General features: G+C 40.1%; 1 pseudogene; it reads right to left on the minus strand.

Moving 5' to 3' along the window:
* Nucleotides 1-4,139: 4,139 nt before the first annotated feature.
* LOC112635599 lies at nucleotides 4,140-4,258 on the minus strand (annotated as a pseudogene).
* Between the last annotated feature and the right edge of the window lie 4,090 nt (nucleotides 4,259-8,348).

An 8,348-nucleotide genomic window follows, 5' to 3' on the forward strand; every position in this document is an offset into this window, starting at 1 on the left:
TGGACTACAGGCTGTTTATCCACTCACCAGTTGAAGGACATTGGGGTTTGGGATGTGATATGGTTTGGCTCTGTCCCCACCCAAATCTCATCTTGAATTCCCACATGTTGTGGGAGGGACCCAGTGGGAGGTAATTGAATCATGGGGGCAAGTCTTTCCTATGCTTTTCTCCTGATAGTGAATAAGTCTCACGAGATCCGATAGTTTTAAAAAGGTGAGTTTCCCTGCACAAGCTCTATCTCTCTTTGCCTGCTGCCATCCATGTGAGACGTGATTTGCTCCTCTTTGCCTTCCGCTGTGATTGTGAGGCTTCCCCAGCCATGTAGAACTGTAAGTTGATTAAACCTCTTTCTTTTGTAAATTGCCCAGTCTCAGGTATATCTTTATCAGCAGTGTGAAAACAGACAAATACAGGGTGCTTACAAATAAAGCTTCTATAAATATTTGCACACAGGTTTTCATGTGACTATCTATTTGCAGTTTGCTGGGATAAACATCTAAAATTGGTATTACTGGGGCATAAGGTAACTATATTTTAACTTTATAGGAAACTGCCAAACTTTTTCTAAAGTGTCCATACCATTTTGCATTCCCACCAGCAATGGTAAAGAGAGAGTTCCAGTTTGGGTACAGTGGCTCATGCTTATAATCCCACCACTTTGGGAGGCCAAAGTAGGAGGATCACTTGAGCCCAGGAGTTCAAGACCAGCAGGCTCTGTCTCTATCATAGTTAAATTAAAAAGAGAGAGGCCAGGCACAGTGGCTTACATCTGTCATCGCAGCACTTTGGGTGGCCAAGTTGGGCAGATCACTTGAGGTCAGGAGTTCAAGAACAGCCTGGTCAACATGGTGAAGCCCCATCTCTATGAAAAATGTAAAATTTAGCTGGGTATGGTGGCGCATGCCTGTAATCCCAGCTACTCGGGAAACTGAGGTAGGAGAATTGCTTGAACCTGGGCGGTGGAGGTTGCAGTGAGCTGAAATCGGGCCACTGCACTCCAGCCTGGGCAATAAAAGTGAGACTCCATCTCAGGAAAAAAGAAAAAAAAAAAAATTAGAGAGTTCCTCTGCATCTTCAAGAGCACTTGGAATTTTTTTTTTTTTTTTTTTTTTTTTTGAGACAGTCTCACTTTGTTGCCCAGGCTAAGTGCAATGATGCAATCTCAGTGCACTACAACCTCTGCCTCCTGGGTTCAAGTGATTCTCCCACCTCAGTCTCCCAAGTAGCTGGGAATACAGGCACCTGCCATCATGCCCGGCTAATTTTTGTATTTTCAGTTGAGACAGAGTTTCACCATGTTGGCCAGGCTGGTCTCAAACTCCTGGCCTCATGTGATCTGCCTGCCTCAGCCTCTCAAAGTGCTGGGATTACTGGCGTGAGCCACTGTGCCTGGCCAGCACTTGGGTTAAAAAAATTTTTTAAGCCACTCTATTTTGGGTTTAGTGGTATCTCTTTGTGGTTTTAATTTGCATTTTCCTAATGATGCTGAATATCTTTTCAAATGCTTATTGGGCATTTTTATATTTAAGTTTCTTTTTGAGTTGTTTGCCCATTTTTTAATTGGTCTGTGTTTTTCTTATTTTTGAGCTTTGAGAGTCCTTCATCTATTTTGTCCTACAGCACATATTGATTTCCTGCTGTCTTTTTTATCCTCCCAGGGGCTACATCTGACATTTTTGAGATGAGTATACAGATTGTGTTTTGCCCAGAGCCACTAGTCACAAAGGAAGGAGGGGTCCAGATATTTATAAAAGATGGGAAAGGCCTTGATTGTACAGTAATCCAAAGTTTTCCAATCTCTTCATCCAAGTTAGAACAACACAGTGGGTCTATGATAACAGAAAATAAAGAAACAACATAGCACAAAAGTCTTAAGGAATGGGCCAAACTGTGTCCAGAATTGGTTCCTTCCGGTGGGTTCTTAGTCTTGCTTACTTCAAAAATGAAGCTGCAGACCCTCACGGTATTACAGTTCTTAAAGATGGTGTGTCCGGAGTTTGTTCCTTCAGATGTTCAGATATGTCTGGAGTTTCTTCCTTCTGATGGGTTCACGGTCTCACTGACTTCAGGAGTGAAGCCGCAAACCTTTGCAGTGAGTGTTACAGCTCTTAAAGGTGGCACATCCAGAGTTGTTTGTTCCTCCTGGTGGGTTCGTGGTCTTGCTGACTTCAGGAGTGAAGCTGCAAAGCTTCGCAGTGAGTATTACAGCTCATAAAGGTAGTGTGGACCCAAAGAGTGAGCAGCAGCAAGATTTACTGTGAAGAGTGAAAGAACAAAGCTTCCACAGCATGGAAGGGGACCTGAGTAGGTTGCCGCTGCTGGCTCCGGTGGCCAGCTTTTATTCCCTTATTTGGCCCCTCCGACATCCTGTTAATTAGTCCATTTTACAGAGCGCTGATTGGTCCATTTTACAGAGTGCTGATTGGTCTGTTTACAAACCTTTAGCTAGACACAGAGCGCTGATTGGTGCATTTTTACAGAGTGCTGATTGGTGCATTTACAAACTTTTAGCTAGACACAGGGTGCTGATTGGTGTGTTTACAATCCTTTTAACTAGACAGAAAAGTTCTTCAAGTCCCCCCTCAACCCAGGAAGTCCAGTTGGCTTCACTTCTCAAAACTAGTGAAAGAAGTTAGTTTGGTAGCTACTTCACTCTGAGACAGGACCGGAAGGTACCATTTTCATTCTACCCTTTTCTCAAAAATAAGGATTTCTTGTATGTCCCTCATCTTCAGTTTCAACAGGACTGATCTGGTTGGCTGAGCACTGGAGCCAAAGTGGAGAGGAAGAGGTAGCATCCTAAGATGAGGGGACACTGGGGGAAGGAGAGGAAGAGAAGTGCCCTTGTGCACACCAGAGGAATGGCTCAGTATGTACTGAGCAATGATTTTCTTTTCTTGGTTTTTTGTTGTTGTTGTTATTGTTGAGACAGGATTTCACTCTGTGGCCCAGGCTAGAGGATGGTGGTGTGATCTTGGCTCACTGCAACCTCTGCCTCCCGGGTTCAAGCTATCTTCCTGCCTCAGCCTCCTGAGTCACTGGGACTACAGGCACATGCCACCACAGACTAATTTTTGTATTTTTTGTAGAAATGGGCATTTCCCCATGTTGCCCAGGCTGGTCTCAAACTCCTATATTCAAGGAATCCACCCGACTCAGCCTCCCAAAGTGCTGTGATTACAGGAGTGAGCCACCATGCCCAGTAAGCCACCATGCCCAGCCTGAGTGATGATTTTCTATGTTGCAATATTATCTGGACTCCTTGTGCACACTTGGTCAATAGAAAGATTTTTAGGTAGGAAAGGCTTAGAAATGGTCATCTGTTTAGGAGTAAAAAAAGATCAGGAGGGGCATGCCACTATGTTTGCAAATCTCTCCCAAAAGATTACAAATATCAACACTCCATATCAAAGAAGAGGGCAGAGATGAATCTTTATGCTAATGGACTGTAATATCAACCTTCTAGCCATTCAGGACAAAGTGAGGATAAGAATTAGCTCAACTCCCTATCACTGTTTCCACTACATTTCTACTTTCACAAAGGAGAAAATTTTTAAATATTATATAAATTATAGTTATATTCTATAAAATATAATTGCTATGTGATAAATATAATACACAATTATAATATGCATATTTGTCTATTTTAATAGACATACTAAATCACTGGCTTTTAACTTTAGTCAAATAATCAAAACAATCTTTGCACTTCTGATTCCATATTACTTACTTGACCTGAGAATATGTTGTGGTTTTGAAGTACTCACAGCATCTACGAAATGAAAAAAGGGAACTTCATGGCCGGGCGCGGTGGCTCAAGCCTGTAATCCCAGCACATTGGGAGGCCGAGACGGGCGGATCACGAGGTCAGGAGATCGAGACCATCCTGGCTGACACGTGAAACCCCGTCTCTACTAAAAAAATACAAAAAACTAGCCGGGCGAGGTGGCGGGCGCCTGTAGTCCCAGCTACTCGGGAGGCTGAGGCAGGAGAATGGCGTGAACCCGGGAGGCGGAGCTTGCAGTGAGCTGAGATCCGGCCACTGCACTCCAGCCTGGGCGACAGAGCGAGACTCCGTCTAAAAAAAAAAAAAAAAAAAAAAAAAAAAGAAAAAAGGGAACTTCAAATTGCCCAATCTTTCTTACAGCACCTGGTATTCCCATGTGGTCTCCCATTCAAGTACTAACCAGGCCCAACCGTACTTAGCCTCCAAGATCAGACGAGATCGGGTGCGTTCAGAGTGGTATGGCCACAGACCAAATTGCCCAGTCTTTCTATGGGAAACATAAGTAGTATATTTTTATTTCCTTTCTCTATGTCAAAATAGACAATTAAACCTGCAATACAGAAGTGTGAATTCCTTCAAATCAAAATCAAATTACTGTGCCCTAGTAACTCACCAAATGTCTTGACCTCTATAGTTTTTTCGTTGACCCCTATACTTTGGATTATTTCCTTAATTATCAGAATTTACATAGGGCTGTTCCACATCGTGGCACTCTGTGCAAGATGAGTGGTTCAGAAAACACATCATCATGGGTCATCGTTTATAATGAGAAGTAGATTAACCCAGGGGCATGCCATCAGATGATCTGCCAAAGGTACAGTTGACAAAGTCTTCATCAGTCAGTACTGATATAAATACCATCCTCCTCAGCAGATCATTTGCAATGTGTCTCTCAGAGCTAAATCAGTACTCTAATTGCAACATCAGTTAGGGGCCCTGCTTGGTGATGAGAGGGGCAAAGATAAGAGGATGTTCTCCACTGAAGCTATTTATACACACCACGTAGTCCTTAATTATCTGTAGGGAGAGGAGGGAAATAGAAAGAAAGTTGACATGACTGAAATTGAATCCACCCACCGCCCTTTGTACCACTCCAGCAAGAGAAAATTCTTACTAAGAAAAGTACTTACTTTCTAAGAGAAAAAGGTAAGAAACCTCGAGTTCTATGAGAGTACCGCCTACTCAGTTGCCAACTGATATTTAAATGCTAATACTCCTTTTTATTGTGTGAGTCTTACAACCATTCAAGCCTTCAGGATACTTAAAAAAAAGAAAACTTAAGTTTTATATCCCCAAAATTAAACAAGCAGTCTAGGTAGAATCTCCTTTTATCGCTAAAGATAGAAAAAAAATGTGGATTAGAAAATTGATTCAGCTATTTCAGAAGTTTGGTCAATAAAAAATCCAGACTTAAATACAAGAAAACTTCCTGGAACTCAACATACAATTATTGATTACTGTTGGGGCTCAAAAACCAATACCCAAGAATATGATATTTTGCCATCCTGAGCTGAAGAAGCGTCAAGGTCTCTCTGACCTTCCCTGCACCCCTCCAAGAAGCTGAAGTTTCTTTAGCTGCCTAAGATCCAGACCCACCAAGAACAACTGTTTTTTCTTACCAAGATATAACCCCATCTGAGCAGACCCTTTTATCATTTCAATTCCAAACAGAACTATTTACAAGTTAATCCTGCATTGCCCCTTAATAGAATTCCTTCCCCCTCTTCTATAACCTGTTTTACTAGGATCCAAGCCCCCATTCTTTCTGTAACCTCAAGATGGTTTATAAGCTTCTGTACCACATTGAGTAGCTGGGTCTTCATTCTGAAGGCTCTCATGTATACACGGCAAATAAATTTGTATGCCTTTTCTCCTTCTGAGCAATCTGCCTCATGTTAGTGATTTTCAGTGAACCTTTAGGGGGCCAAGAGCCTATGGCCCCCACATTACATATTCATAAATTGATATATGCCAGGAGATTCAAAAGATAGTACAGGATCAAACATAAGGCATATTTGGGAAGAAATAGCTATAATAATAACTGTTTTTGTTTAGTGCTTCTATGTGTCTGGGACTGTGCTAAAAATTTTGCCTATATTATCTCAATAAATTCTTTCAACAACTCAGTAACAGACACAGAATTATCCATGTATTACTGATAAGGAAACTGTGGCTCAGAAGATTAATTAATCCAAGTCACATAGCATTAAAGGGGAAGTATCAATATTCAAATGCTCATCTGACTCCAAAGCCTATACCCTAAAATACTACTCTTCATGGTATATATTTGTATCAACCTCATGGCTTATCTTACTTATACTTCTTGTGTTCCCATAATGTTGATTGACCTTTTTATTGATACTGGCCCAATTGTCCCATAGAACTGATGATTATGGTTTTTTAAATAAACAGAAATTGACTCTCCTTGACCTTAAAACTTGAAACTTACATTGTTTTATCTGAGTTCCTTCCTCAGGAAACTGACTCTCAGGTAAGAAACTGAAACTCATCAGATCACTGCATCCAGACAATGAAGATGCCAGACACCTCATCCATCATGATTGTTTCCTTACCCCTCCATGATTTCTGTTTTCCCCTACATAGCTACCTTCATACTCTGCTATATAACCACTGTATCAATCCCCAATTTTATTTGGTTGGAAGAGAAGGACTTGATCTCTCCTCTCTCCAGCTAACAAGATCCAAATAAAAATTCTTCTTCCTTGGCAATACTGGTTGTCTCAGTGATTGGTTTTCTGTGCTGTGAGAAAGGTGACTTAGACTGAACCCCTGGCATTTCAGTGACATTATGACCTTTCAAGGCACCTCTTGCCATTTCCCCATGCATCTTTAAGCTGTGAATCCACTATGAACTGTTTAACTTTCTGGTTATTTCCCAGCTCAAATCTAACAATGAGGTCATTGTAGGTCTAGATCTTTCCAGTCTGCAAAGAGACTTTGCACTGGGCACCCTGACAATCCAGTGATTGTGCATGTGTCCTATACCTAGTCTCATTCCAATCAGCTGGTGGCTGACAGAGAAGGAGCAGGAGAGGAAGGGAGCCCTGCCCTTTTGGCAGGGGTTCTGGGTAGGCCAGCTTTCCTTGGCAAAGCTACAGAAACTGGGATTGACTTGGGTAACACAAATGCAGACTAGTTTGAAACCATCAAAAATGATACTGTAAAATAATATTTAATGACATGAAAAAGTCCACTCTCTAAGTTATAAATAAACACACACATTTGTATGTATGCACTCAAAGTCTAAAAGAATGTTCATTAAATTATTAACAATTATCTTGAGAACCAGAAACAATTTTAACTTTTTTATTCCTTTTTGTATTATTTGAACTTATAATAATAAATGTATATACTTGTAAATGTTAAAATGTATGTAAATGTTTTCTCTTTTGGAAAGATATAAGAATCTACGTATACCATTTGATGAAGCCATATTATTATTATTATTATAGATGGAGTCTCACTATGTTGCTCAGGCTGGTCCAAACTCATGGTTTCAAGCAGTCATCTCACCTCAACCCCCAGTCATATTATTTTTTAAATTTATCATTAAAAATAAAGATGAACTTAAAAATATAGCTAGGAAAACATTCATTGCCATATTGGCAAGATAAAATTTCAAATAAAAGAGTCTAACAGCAAAACATTGAATAAATATATACATCAATGGATATTTTGTAATTTTAAATATACTTTAACAGATATGACATGGAAATATGTGCACAATATATTAATTGAGGGGAAAGTTACAAAACAATAGAGTATGGCTCTGTTTTATAATTAAAATTCACATTAAATATATTTATGCCTAGAAAATAATCTAAATTTAACAAAAAGTAGGTGGGATTATAGATTATTTTAATTGTCTTAAATTTATGTATCTATATATTTTTTATTATTCTACAGTGAAGCTTCATTACCTATGTAATTGTTAGAAATAAAGGTTGGGGTTTGGGGAGTTTATTTGGTTGGGGTTTTTTTCTTTTTTTTTTTTTTGTAGAGATGAGGTCTCACTAAGTTGCCCACGGTGGTCTTGAACTCCTGGCCTCAAGCTGTCCTCCTGCCTCGGCCTTGCAAAGCGTTTGGATCATAAATGTAAGCTACTGTGCCCAGCCTTGGGTTTCTATTTTATTTAAATATCAGTGGCTCTCACTGGGATTTAGGAGTTTTCTTCTTTGTCATCTCACTTGACCCTGCTGAGAGCACATGGGAAAACCATCAGCAGTTAACGTTGTATAGTCCCGAAACAAAACAGACTAGACTAACGAGTGTACATTTTAATAGAGAAGGCAGAGGCAATTTCTCAATCACCATATTAGGTTTTCTTAATGAGTGTTCATGTATTCAGCGAGTGGCAGATTGTCCCCAGAGCCTGGTTCTACTCTATAAAGTCCTGTGCTCCTCATATCCATGGTAACAAAATATCTGCTAGAGTTTTTATTCGCAAACTTGGCAGGCTGCTGGAAAGTAATGGTGAGGAAACATGAATATTCTAACGGTAGTACATTATTTCACAGTAGCTGTAATCTGAAAATTATA

The sequence above is a fragment of the Theropithecus gelada genome, chromosome 11, assembly GCF_003255815.1.
Source record: "Theropithecus gelada isolate Dixy chromosome 11, Tgel_1.0, whole genome shotgun sequence".
NCBI classification, from domain to species: Eukaryota; Metazoa; Chordata; class Mammalia; order Primates; family Cercopithecidae; genus Theropithecus; species Theropithecus gelada.